At 48.2% G+C, this 13,636-nt stretch overlaps 1 long non-coding RNA gene across 1 annotated transcript; it reads left to right on the top strand.

The window, feature by feature from the left end:
• The first annotated feature begins 1,321 nt into the window (after positions 1-1,321).
• Positions 1,322-10,948, top strand: LOC146765037 (uncharacterized). Its single transcript, XR_014950421.1, has 2 exons — positions 1,322-2,686; positions 9,292-10,948. It is a non-coding gene; the product is annotated as an uncharacterized LOC146765037 (long non-coding RNA).
• Positions 10,949-13,636: the final 2,688 nt, after the last annotated feature.

Here is a 13,636-nt window from a genome sequence, read left to right as displayed (position 1 = left end):
ATCCCCTGGGGAGATGCCAAAGCCTCCACAGGGAACATTTCCCTTTGCTCAGGGGAATTTCACACAGGTGCCTTGTAGTGACTCTTTGTGTCTGTGTGCACACAGGAGTGCCTGTGCTCAGGGAAATGTGGCAGAAATGCTGCTCTCTGAGGGCTTTGATTGCCTTGGATAGCTGATCCAGTCAGGCCTGGAAGTAAGGTTAAGTCATGTCACCCCGATTCTTAAGATTTTCTAAAGCCTTCTGAGTTTCCATTCTGTTGGAGAACCTTCCCACACAATTTCTGTCAACAACATATTGTTTACAATCTTTTATGGGGCTGGACAAACTTGATGTACTAGTGCTTTGTCCAATGTCTTTGGACAGGTGGTCCATTCACTCTCCAATCCAATGTCACCTTTGGGAAAGTATAAAAGTTGGAGTCAGAGAATAAACTTTTCTCTTTACCTTGAAAATAGCAGGTGGCTCGCGTCGTGCTTTCACGTGTCTTATAGCGACAAAGTCACAAGCTGTAAGCAAAGTTAAATGCTGCTAAGAGTTGTTCTTTTGCTAATTTGTGAAGCTTAATAGAAGTTCTAAGCGAAGTTGAATATTGTTAAGTGTTATTCCACAGCTCTGTTTAGCTTTTAGGCTGTATTCCTTTTATCCTTGCCCTCACTGTCCTTTCGTCACACACACACACACACACACACACACCCACACACACACACACACACACAAACACACAGAGACACACAGACACCGGGACAGTTCTTGACTCCTTTTTGGTTTGATTGCCTGGATTTTGTTTGGTTTTGTTGTTGCTTTGTTTCCTTGGTGTGCCTGAAGTGTCCAGTCAGGAGCAGAGTGACTCTTGCCAAGGAACTCTGTGGTGCTGTCACTTAATATTAAAGCTGTTTTATGCTACTCCCCTGCTGGGGATTTTTAAAGTGCTCTCAAGCCCTCCTTCATAAGAGGGTGAAGGAGCCCTGGCCAAGCTCTGGCCCTGGGGGCACAGGGATGCTGCTAGGGGGTCCCTGTCTCCCTGTTCCAACTGTGACGGCCCTGAGTCCCTGTCCCCCTGTCAGGCTCTGGGCTTGATCTCCTCGAACATCCTCAGCAGGGGGCTGCAGCGCCAGGGGCAGGGGGACCCAGAGGGACACGGGCACGAGCAGCTTTGGACTTCTCTGGGAGGAACTGTGAGTGGGAGCTGGCTTGAAGTGACCTCCCCAGTAAGGTCACAGAGCCCCTGAGATGTCACACTGCCTCCTGGGATGTCACAGCCCACCCTGAGATCTCACAAATCCCCCTTGTGATGTCACAGAGCCAGTGCTGCTCTAGCACTCTGGGATGTCATACAGTTGCGCTGTGATGGCACAGAAGACTCTGGCATCACAAAGTCAGCCCGTGTCACAATCCTTTAGTGCAAGCGGGAATCATGACAGTTCATTTTCCACATCTCAGAATTAGCAGAAGTAGATAGGCTTATCATGAGAAACCGAATGTGATGAACATGTTAGAAATGCAAGGCTCCAAGTTATTAATTTTTAATTTAATAAAAGTTATTAAGTGTACCAAATATAAACTTTGAGAAAAATGAAAAAAAGCCACTATAAAAAAAAGTCAATGTGGAGCCCGGGATTGCCACCGGGTGAGACACAGGTTTGACAGCTGCAGCAGAGGGTCCTCTATTGTGGGAACTCAAAATGCCTCTCAGACATTTTTAGAGGCTCCAGGCCGTGGCCAGACGCAGTCTGGACCCCAGCAGGCAGCTGGATTTAGCTGTGATTTCGAGTTTGAACCATGGAATGAATTACCAACTTTGAAGGTAGAACAAGCAGTCACAAAGTGCTAGATAATATAGTAAATGTAGTCACAAAGTAGGGGGAAATATTTTTTGGTAGTGTACAGGGGGGTTTTAGTGCATGTACAGGGGGGTTTTTACTTTGTACATGGGGGTCAGAAGTTCTAAGATGGAGGAAAGTGGGCTGAACCCATCCTCCTTCTTTCTTCTTCCTTGCCTCCATGTTCTTGGTGATGTTGGCACTCACAGATTGGTTTAGAATAGAAAAACACTTGGTAACGTAGGTAATAGGTATTGGGGAATAATTGTAAACATGTTATACGTAATATATCTTATAAAAGATAGCAGCAGCCCTGGGCGGGGAGAGAGGAGAAGAAGACACCGGACAGTCAGGGTGTCAGGAGTGTGTGCCTCTCTGCCTGGGCCGCTGACCAAAGGGCCGCAGCCCGAGAACTTAATCTGTTAGATAACTAGCAATAAAACATCTTGAGACCGAACAAGAAGAGACTGTGGAGTTTTCCTTTGGGAACGCGGGTTGGAGGAGAAGCTCTACCACCACACAGGAACCCCAGCCAAACCCGGGGTTCCGACAACTGGCGTCCCTGGGTGGGCATCAGCAAGAAGACCAAAAAGAAACATCAAACAACCTCCAACCTGCATCAGCGGAGAAAAGAAAAAAAAAAAAAAGAAGAGAGAGAAGAGCAGAGCACACACTCGCCGCAAATTCCAAGACGAGAGGGAGCGGACAGCTCGAGATAAGAACCTGACCTTCACCGAAACAACTCGTCTCGGGGACTTTCCAGGGAGGAGACGACCCAGAAGCGCGCCTGGGATCTCTCACCTGTGACCTGCTGGACGGTGATCAGTGCCATCTCCGGACTGACCTCGAGCCGACACAGCTTTTGGTGAGAACGGTCAAAATTAAGAACATGGGGGGGGAATTCTCCCAAGAGGAAAAAGAAATAGTATCTGCTTTCCAGGGCATCATCTCTGCCCATCCGGTAGAGATTGCTCAAAAGGAGTTGAAAGATTTATTATTATGGGTGCGGTGTAACTTCCCACACTCAGATCCAGATTTGTTGTATGAGCCAAATTTTTGGCAGGAAATTAACAAGCAATTATATTATCAGGCTATAAAAAATAATAAGCTTGCCGCAAAACTTTTATCTTCAGCAAGAACAGTTTTAGAGTCACTCTCACAACGCGGCAGCTCAAGCCAGGCAGCTACGGCTCCTGGTGACAAACAGGAGGGGGGACAGTCCGGCCAGCAGCTTGGGACAGACCCTCTCCCCACAAGCACAGGACAAGCGGGAATGCTTTCTGTGGAACATCAGGGAGATGATACCCCATCGCGTCCCGTGTCCCCGGGTTCTCACTGTTCCTCAGTTTCCCAAGAGTCCCTAAGCTCCTCCGACGCAGAAATTCCCCAGACGGAGGCGGGCGAGCCAGGCACAGCTGCGACCCTCAGTGGGGGGAAGGCATTGCCCAAGTCCAAACCCACGGTGGGGGGGGCAGCGGCGGCAGCAGCAGCTCCGGTGGGGGAAGGTGCGAACGTGAGTGCAGAGCAGGGGGAGGAGGGAGAGGAAAGCGCCTCCACATCTGCGCGGGCTGGGAGTTCAAAACAGCCCGCGCAGAAGGCGAGGCCGGGGAGAGCGGCGGGGGCGGGACGGATCGGGGCGAAAGCGGGGGGTGCGAGTGTGGCGGTGGTACGCTCGGAGCGCCCGGTGACGCGTTCAATGTCGAGAATCCATGAGGCCGCAGGAGCGGCCGCCCAAAGGGCGGGGGAACTTAGCTCCCTGACCGCGGCAGCCCGGGCTGCTGAGGAAGCGGCAGAGGGACAGCGGGAGGCGTTCCTCGCTGCAGCTCAGGCGGCGGGCTTGCGCGCGAAGGTCGAGCAAAACCTAACAGCCACGGGTGGAGGGGATTTCTCACATTTCGAACGCGCGGGACGGGCACACAGGGGGCGGAGCCGGCGCGCGCAGGCTGTGGGTGCTGGCATGGAGCCAGGAGACGGGCAAAGTGAGACGGAGACATCAGGGCTGGAATGGGAACAGGAGGGTGATGGCGTCAGCCTTGGGGGCGACGGCAGTGGCTCTGATTCGGAGGCGGTGCGGGGCGGAGCGAGGCCAAAGCATAGCCAGGGTTGGAGCAGGAGCGTTCACTCCCCTGAGATGACGCAGGCAGGGATGGGGCGTGGCCAGGAGGTAAACATTCCTCAGGGCACCGCTCCATCACAGTTCCCATGGCAACAGACAGCCCAAGCCCACGGCCAATCCCTGTCTGCTTCTGACATGACCAAATTAGAACAGTTGTTACAAAAAGAGTCAGTTTCATCAACTGCAGGGATTGCAAACGTGAATCAGTTATTAGGAGAAATGCTCAAAGGTTTATCGGGAATTAGTGCGGGATTTGCAAATGTAAATCAGTTGACAGAGGAGGTGTTAAAATGTTTGTCAGAAGTGCAGATTGAAGAGCAGAGTGCGGTTCCGACCTCAGCTGGTCAGGCGGCAGCGCCATCTAGCGGCGGAACCACAACATTGCAACAGGCTTCGCAGAACTTGTCAGGTCGAGGCACTGCGCCACCTAGTGGTGGGACTGTGACATTGCAGGACTTTTTTCCAGTTTCTTATAAGAAAAAATCCAGGGTGAAAAAAGTCACATCTGCACGGCAGCAGGAACCTCCACTGACACCGGAACAGTGCGGGACTCAGGACACTTCTGCTGAGGCGCAGCAACGGGAGGAAACGATACGCATCACTGCTTCGGAGGGTGTCCCAGCTTGGACAATTCCAAAATCAAGGTCTGCCAAACTTTCGGGGCAGGGAGAGTCAATTTTAATATCAAAGGGGGTTGTTGAATTTCTTTTACGATATTTAAGCACAGCCTTGGAGTCACAGCCAGAACTGTTGGTTCATCTTCCAAAAATTTTCCAAATAATGCAAGGCAGTCGTGTGTTCTCCTCCACAGCAGATGCTTCACTTTTCTCCAGAGGCTTCCAGCCTTCGTCTTCACAGATGCTGCAGACGCCATTGGTATCGGTGAGTGCTGCTGCACCAGAACTGCAGCCACAACAGATGACTCCACTCTACAGGCAAGTACCCACTGAATTTACAGCTTTGCAGAGCGCAAAAGTGGACTGGCAGGACATTCGAGCAGAATTGGAGAAAGAGAAAGGTTTATTGCAGGGCTCGGGAAATATAATGATGCCAGTGAACTATGACGCTCAGGGCCAAAACCCAAGATGGGAACGCCTGGATCGTGGAGCAATCAAAGATTTAGCTAAGGCCATTCGGGACAATGGGTTGTCATCACCATATTTCAAGCAAATGTTAAAAAGTATTTTTGGAATGTATGATTTGACACCGTATGATCTTAAATATCTTGCGACATCAGTTCTTACAGACACCCAAGCTCTCGTATGGCAGAAGGCGTGGAGGAGATCCCTGGAAGAGCTGAGAGCCAGATACCAGGGCGGGCCGAATGCGAACCTCACCATGGCGCAGCTTGCTGGTGATCCTCCTGAGGACGATCCAACTCAACAGGCTGTGAGGCTCCCGCGTCACGTGCTCAGCGACATCAAAGAGGCAGCACGGAGGGCGATTCTTCAAATTGCTCCAGCGGGGGTCCAGGACACAATCTACACCGAGATCAAACAAGGTCCTGCAGAGCCGTTTTCTTCATTCGTGGATCGTCTTTCTCAGGCGGTGGAGCGGCAGGTGAGCGAGGAGGGAGCGAAACCACATCTGGTCAAAAGCCTCGCGTTCTCCAATGCCAATCCGGAGTGCAGACGGATCATCAGCATGATGCCGCACCAGGCCACCTTGGCAGACATGATCGAGGCGTGCAGCAAGGTGGGGACACCACAACATGTTGCTTCCATCATGGAAGAGCACTTGGGGGATCAAATTGAAAAACGTGTTAGGGAAGCTCTTGCAAATTATACAAAGAGCAACCCTAATGCAGAGAGACGGTGCTTTGGGTGTGGGGCACAAGGACATATTAAAAGGAACTGCCCACAACTTTCAAAGCCCAACAAGCCACCAGACCTTTGCCCTCGGTGCAGGAGAGGGAAACATCTCGCCAGTGAGTGTCACTCACAGACAGATGTGGATGGGAAACTTCTTCCTATTCCGGGAAACGGGAAAAAGAGCGCGAATCAACGCCAGCGCGCTCAGACACAAATCCTGGCAGTGACACAGAACCAACAGGGACAATCCTCGGGGAGCAACAAACAGAACCTCTCAGCAGAGCAATCTCCAAAATCCCCAGCGACCCAGACTTGGTACCACCCGGATTCCAATGCATCTTGGCAACCTCCAAATTGACGTGTCTTTTGGACAATAGCCATGCAGTGATACCTACAGGTGTCACAGGGACCTCTTGGAAAAGACAGGACTTTTTAATAATGGCCAGGGACAGGAGCAGTATCCTTGGACTTGTTGTTTATCCATCTTTGATTTCAGCAAACTGTAATGAGGAGCTGATGGTCACGGCAAAAGCCTTGCGACCACCTCTGACAATTCCACAAAACACACCGATTGCTCGAGCTATGGCTTTGCCATCTCATCCAGAAAGGCAAGCCATGCCGGTGTTCAACAAACGGGACTCTTTTCCTGGTGATCAAGCAGAAGTGCATGCATCTTGGGTGAAACATTTGAGCCGGGATCGGCCCATTGTTACTTGTCAGTTGACTTGTAACGAAAAGACAATTGCTATTACAGGGATGCTTGACACAGGAGCGGATGTTACAGTTATTTCATACATTTTTTGGCCTCGGGAATGGGACTTGGTTGCACCTTTGGGTTCTCTCACAGGCATAGGGGGGAGTTCCCTGTGCATGCAGAGTGAGAACGCAATTGTTGTCACAGGTCCGGGAAAAAAGACAGCAGTTATCCGTCCTTTCATCGTGCAAAAGCCCATCACAGTATGGGGAAGGGACCTTTTGGCACAATGGGGACTGAAATTAGAATTGGATTTTTAACAGGGGTCACTGTGGCACTCGCCACTTTGAAACTGACCTGGAAAACAAATGATCCTGTTTGGGTGGATCAGTGGCCCCTGGAGCAGAAAAAATTGAGTGCATTGAAAAAGTTGGTCCAAGAACAGCTGCAGAAGGGACACATCAAACCAACAAACAGCCCATGGAATTCCCCAGTGTTTGTCATTCACAAGAAAACTTCAGGGTCTTGGAGACTGCTTCATGATCTCAGGAAAATCAACGAGGTCATCGAGGACATGGGGCCACTGCAGCTTGGGCTTCCATCTCTCTCGATGATCCCAAGGGACTGGTCGCTTGTGATCATTGATCTCAAGGACTGTTTTTTCAGCATTCCACTTCATCCAGATGATGCCCCACGCTTTGCATTTTCTGTTCCAAGCATCAACAGAGAAGAACCTTTGCAGAGATACCACTGGACGGTTCTTCCTCAGGGACTCAAAAACTCTCCAAGCATTTGCCAATGGTACGTGGCCCAAGCCTTGCATCCAGCACGAGAAAAACATCCAAAAGCAAAAATTATCCATTATATGGATGATTTGCTCATTGCAGCGCCAACAAAACAAGAGGTGCAAGAAGTTCGCGACTGTGTGATTGCGCAGGTGCAAAAAGCAGGACTGGAAATTAGTACACCGAAAATACAGGAAATTGCACCTTGGAAATACCTGGGGTGGAAGATCACGAAACAAACAATAAGGCCACAGAAACTGGAAATCAATACAAAGATCACCAATCTCCAGGATTTGCAACAGCTTTTGGGGGAGATCAACTGGATGAGACCGATCCTGGGAATCACCAATGACGACATCTCATCGTTGCTTGATCTTATGAGAGGGGACAATAACATCAAATCTCCCAGAACTCTGACGCCTGAAGCAAAAAAGGACCTTGAAAAGATCACAGACATGATTCAGCAGAGACAAGCACATCGCTTTGTAGAATCATTGCCTTTTCATTTAGCAGTGTTGGGGGAAACAGCACAGTTATATGGGTTGGTTTTCCAATGGGATTTGTCTCAAACGGACCCTCTTTTGTTGATAGAGTGGGTTTTCTTAGCTTACAGGCCCTCAAAAACAATTCTTACGGATCTAGAAATGGTAGCACAGATTATCATTAAGGCGAGAACCAGGTTGTTGACAATGTCAGGCAGAGATTTCTCAGTTATTCATGTTCCTTTGAAAAAAGTATATTTTGAATGGGCGATGCAGAAATCACAGGATTTTGCAATTGCTTTGTTAGGTTATCCAGGAATTTGTACTGTTCATTTTCCAGCTCACAGGATGCTGAATGCGAAGGTAAGTCTCAGAGAAAAGCCAAAAATAAGCCAGGAACCAGTGGATGGGATGACAGTGTTCACCGATGGTTCAGGAAAAACTCATAAATCAGTAGTTACATGGCAAAATTCTAAAACAGGGGAGTGGGAATCAGACATAAAAATGGTACAGGGTTCGCCACAAATTGTAGAATTGGCAGCAGTTGTCAGGGTTTTTCAATTGTTTCGGGAACCTCTCAATCTGGTCACAGATTCAGCATATGTTGCAAATGTGGTCAGACGGTTGGAGGGATCACTTTTGAAACACACTGACAATGAAATTTTATATTCATATCTGTCATGCATGAGAACAATTTTGGAAAACAGAGAACACAAATATTTTGTTACACATATCAGGGCACACTCATCACTCCCAGGGTTCTTAGCAGAGGGAAATGCTCAAGCAGACAAACTCACAATGACCATATCTCAGACATTGCCGGATATTTTTGAGCAGGCAAAATTGAGCCATGCATTTTTCCATCAGAATGCACAGGCATTGGTGGAATCCTTTCGCCTCTCCAAAAGTCAGGCGAGGGAGATCATCAATGCTTGTCCAGACTGTCAGCTTGTGCAGCCTCCTGCGTCTACAGGAGCTGTCAATCCAAGGGGATTGCAGAGTCTTCAGCTCTGGCAGGCTGATGTCACAAAATACCCATCTTTTGGGAGGCTCAAAAATATCCATGTTTCAGTTGACACATTTTCAGGGGCAATTTTTGCATCATTACATACAGGGGAAACCGCAGAACATGCCTGCAGACACTTTTTGCAAGCTTTCGCATCACTCGGGGTGCCACAAGAAATAAAAACAGATAATGGTCCAACTTATACAGGCAAAGTGCTTGACAAATTTTTGAAAAAATGGGGAGTGAAACACATTTTTGGTATTCCTTATTCTCCCACAAGTCAAGCAATCATTGAAAGAACACATCACACCCTGAAATCCCTTTTGGATAAACAGAAAAGGGGAGAGGCAGGTTCAACACCTTATATGCGGCTGAACAAAGCTCTGTATGTATTGAATTTTTTAAATGGTTCTTTCTCAGAGCCCACACCACCAATTGTTAGGCATTTTACAAACAGTACACAAGCAAAGTTAAGGGAAAATCCTTTGGTTTTGATCAGAAATCCGGAATCAGGACAAATTGAAGGTCCATTTACATTAATAACTTGGGGCAAGGGTTTCGCTTGTGTTTCCACAGAGCGAGGACCGAAGTGGGTGTCGGCGAGGCACGTGAAACCTTTCCGGGTGCAGACGCAGGTGGACGTGGACCCGAGGAGCAAAGAAGAGAGCACGCAGACGGAGGCAGACAAGGACGCTGCAGGCGTCTCGTCAGACAACAATTAATTATTCAGAGACTTGGGGTTTTTCGGGGAAATTAAGTGTCATTTAAATATTGCTGCATTGCAAGGTTTTTCACAAAGGTTGGGGACATGGACATGGAGTTTAGACAGGTAGTGTTCATGTGTCTCATTTTCTTGTCCGTTGCTTTGGACAATGAGACAGATTTTCCCATGAAACAACCAAGGGAAAATGTGTGGGAAACTTTGGCAAAGGCAGCGGGTCTGGACAGTATTTGTCTGACTCATTCAAAGCCAGGGAAACCATTTTCAACATGTTTGGTAGGTGTACCAGTGAAGGAGTGGCCAATTCCAAAAAATATCCCTCTAAAGGTTTTAAAAACCTGTTCAGATCCTATGGAAGGGTGGCATGTTTGGACACCATACCTTCCTGTGGCTCACCTGGAACCTCCAGAACTAGACATTTTTGGGTCAACAAAAATGAAATATTGCATCAAATTTGATCCAGTGGGAGTGGCAAAGACAGATAATCATACAATAGATGTCACTCCAAATCTATCTTTTTATAAAAATGCATCATCTTGGTGCAATTACACCAAGGTGACAAGCAAAGCATCCCTTCAACACCCAGTCACTTTACCGAAGGGAGTGTTTTTGATTTGCGGGGACAGAGTTTGGCCTGCTATCCCTGCAAAAATCAAGGGCGGTCCATGCAGCATTGGGGAACTCTCATTGATTGCACCTGATTTGAAAACTTTAAAGGAGCAGACACGCAGGGAAGAAAGATCCCTTGATCAATACAGTCCAAATTGTGATGATGATGTTTATACCTGGGACAAGGCTCGGAGAATTGCAGTTGCAATTTTCTCACCCCAAACAGCATCGGGGGTGGCCTTGACACAATTGGACCACATAGCTTGCTGGTTGAGCAAACACAGTCGTGCCATTTCGTCTGCACTGAGTGACATGTTAACAGACATCAGCAGTGCAAGACAGGCAGTGCTTCAAAACAGGGCAGCAATTGATTATTTGCTGCTGTCACATGGGCACGGATGTGAAGAATTTGAGGGGATGTGCTGCATGAACTTGTCAGATCATTCAAAATCCATTCATGAAAATATAAAACAAATAGAAAGTAGTATCACCAAGCTGAAAAAAGTAACAGGGTCCTGGTGGGATGATTTCTTTAACCTTTTTGATCTCTCACCAGTGTGGAAAGAAATTTTGAAAGTAATATCATATATTCTTATAGGGCTTGTAGTTCTTCTGCTTGTCATGCCATGCATTTTCATGTGTATTCGAAGGGCCTTGAACAAAGTGGCAAAGCAGGTGTTTTTGGTTCAAACAGGGAGGGGAGATGTGGGAACTCAAAATGCCTCTCAGACATTTTTAGAGGCTCCAGGCCGTGGTCAGACGCAGTCTGGACCCCAGCAGGCAGCTGGATTTAGCTGTGATTTCGAGTTTGAACCATGGAATGAATTACCAACTTTGAAGGTAGAACAAGCAGTCACAAAGTGCTAGATAATATAGTAAATGTAGTCACAAAGTAGGGGGAAATATTTTTTGGTAGTGTACAGGGGGGTTTTAGTGCATGTACAGGGGGGTTTTTACTTTGTACATGGGGGTCAGAAGTTCTAAGATGGAGGAAAGTGGGCTGAACCCATCCTCCTTCTTTCTTCTTCCTTGCCTCCATGTTCTTGGTGATGTTGGCACTCACAGATTGGTTTAGAATAGAAAAACACTTGGTAACGTAGGTAATAGGTATTGGGGAATAATTGTAAACATGTTATACGTAATATATCTTATAAAAGATAGCAGCAGCCCTGGGCGGGGAGAGAGGAGAAGAAGACACCGGACAGTCAGGGTGTCAGGAGTGTGTGCCTCTCTGCCTGGGCCGCTGACCAAAGGGCCGCAGCCCGAGAACTTAATCTGTTAGATAACTAGCAATAAAACATCTTGAGACCGAACAAGAAGAGACTGTGGAGTTTTCCTTTGGGAACGCGGGTTGGAGGAGAAGCTCTACCACCACACAGGAACCCCAGCCAAACCCGGGGTTCCGACACTCTATGCTTCACACCGACCGTCCTGTCTGACCCATTTTTATACGATTTTCCTTGCCTGAGCCAGAGTCCCCTTTCTTCCTTTTCAAAGTGCATGTATTCATGTGGAGTTCTTTTCTCTGTGGCAAGTTGAACAATACGTGTCCGGAGAGTGATGAACACCTGTGTTTGCAGTCCCGGAATTCGGATTTGAGATGTACCTCCCTGATGGCTCTGACTATCTCGGTCTCGGATATTTATCGTGTATTTATCGTCCGGGTGTTTCTCGGACAACCTTGATGCATGATCCCTCTCTGGGCTGGCCACTTTCGTTCGCTTGTAAATAAAGTCCTCCCTCTCTCGTCCAGGTGGCTTTGACATGGTGTTGCAGTCGCAGTTGCTGGCTTGTGCGATTTAAAAACTTCCTATAAGAGTATAATTTAACAGCACATAACTATAAAAGAGACGACAATTTTATTTGCACGAATTATCCTATAGACATATAACAGTCCTAATGATTCCTTGAGGCCTTGCAGTGTCACAATGTTCTCCATGGTTCCACAGGCCCCACAGTGTCATGTGACTCCTCTGTTCCATGAGTCCTGCAATGTCACAATGGACCTTTGGACCAATGGACCATGGGGCTTTGCAGTGTCACAACGCTCTCCTTTGGCTCCACAGGGTCACAATGGAGCACTGATTACAGGCAGCCTCTCTGTGTTACCCTGGAGCTTTGTTTCCGTGGGGTCTCGCAGTGTCCCAATGGAGCCTTGGCTGGATGGGGCCTCACAGTGTCACAATGATGCCTACATTCCACTGAGGCACACGGCGTCACTAGGGTCCCCTTGCTTCCATGAGGCCCAGCAATGTCACAGTGGTGTCCATGAATCCATGAGGACTCACAGTATCCCAATGGTCTCTTGATCTCACATGGTCCCACAGTGTCCCAATGGTCCCTTGGTCTCACAAGGCCCCACAGTGTCCCAATGGTCACTTCTTCTCACATGGCCCCACAGTGTAACAATGGTCCCTTGGTTCCATGGTTCCTGGTCTGGTGCATTCCCCTCTCCCCTTCTCAGGCCACCCTGCCAGCTGAGAAATGCTCACTGGGCCAGGGCCTTGGCCAGCAGCCCCTGGGCTCAGCTCCTCTGGAGCTCATCACAGACACTGTCTGCTCCAGGCTCAACCCTTCATCCCCTGGGGAGATGCCAAAGCCTCCACAGGGAACATTTCCCTTTGCTCAGGGGAATTTCTCACAGGTGCCTTGTAGTGACTCTTTGTGTCTGTGTGCACACAGGAGTGCCTGTGCTCAGGGAAATGTGGCAGAAATGCTGCTCTCTGAGGGCTTTGATTGCCTTGGATAGCTGAGCCAGTCAGGCCTGGAAGTAAGGTTAAGTCATGTCACCCCGATTCTTAAGATTTTCTAAAGCCTTCTGAGTTTCCATTCTGTTGGAGAACCTTCCCACACAATTTCTGTCTACAACATATTGTTTACAATCTTTTATGGGGCTGGACAAACTTGATGTACTAGTGCTTTGTCCAATGTCTTTGGACAGGTGGTCCATTCACTCTCCAATCCAATGTCACCTTTGGGAAAGTATAAAAGTTGGAGTCAGAGAATAAACTTTTCTCTTTACCTTGAAAATAGCAGGTGGCTCGCGTCGTGCTTTCACGTGTCTTATAGCGACAAAGTCACAAGCTGTAAGCAAAGTTAAATGCTGCTAAGAGTTGTTCTTTTGCTAATTTGTGAAGCTTAATAGAAGTTATAAGCAAAGTTGAATATTGTTAAGTGTTATTCCACAGCTCTGTTTAGCTTTTAGGCTGTATTCCTTTTATCCTTGCCCTCACTGTCCTTTCGTCACACACACACACACACACACACACACACCCACACACACACACACACACACAAACACACAGAGACACATAGACACCGGGACAGTTCTTGACTCCTTTTTGGTTTGATTGCCTGGATTTTGTTTGGTTTTCTTGTTGCTTTGTTTCCTTGGTGTGCCTGAAGTGTCCAGTCAGGAGCAGAGTGACTCTTGCCAAGGAACTCTGTGGTGCTGTCACTTAATATTAAAGCTGTTTTATGCTACTCCCCTGCTGGGGATTTTTAAAGTGCTCTCAAGCCCTCCTTCATAAGAGGGTGAAGGAGCCCTGGCCAAGCTCTGGCCCTGGGGGCACAGGGATGCTGCTAGGGGGT

The sequence above is a fragment of the Lonchura striata genome, chromosome 29 (assembly GCF_050655825.1).
Source record: "Lonchura striata isolate lonStrDom1 chromosome 29, ASM5065582v1, whole genome shotgun sequence".
Classification (NCBI taxonomy): domain Eukaryota; kingdom Metazoa; phylum Chordata; class Aves; order Passeriformes; family Estrildidae; genus Lonchura; species Lonchura striata.
The sequence above is the reverse complement of the archived record's forward strand: the minus strand, read 5'-3'. Positions and strand labels throughout refer to the sequence as shown.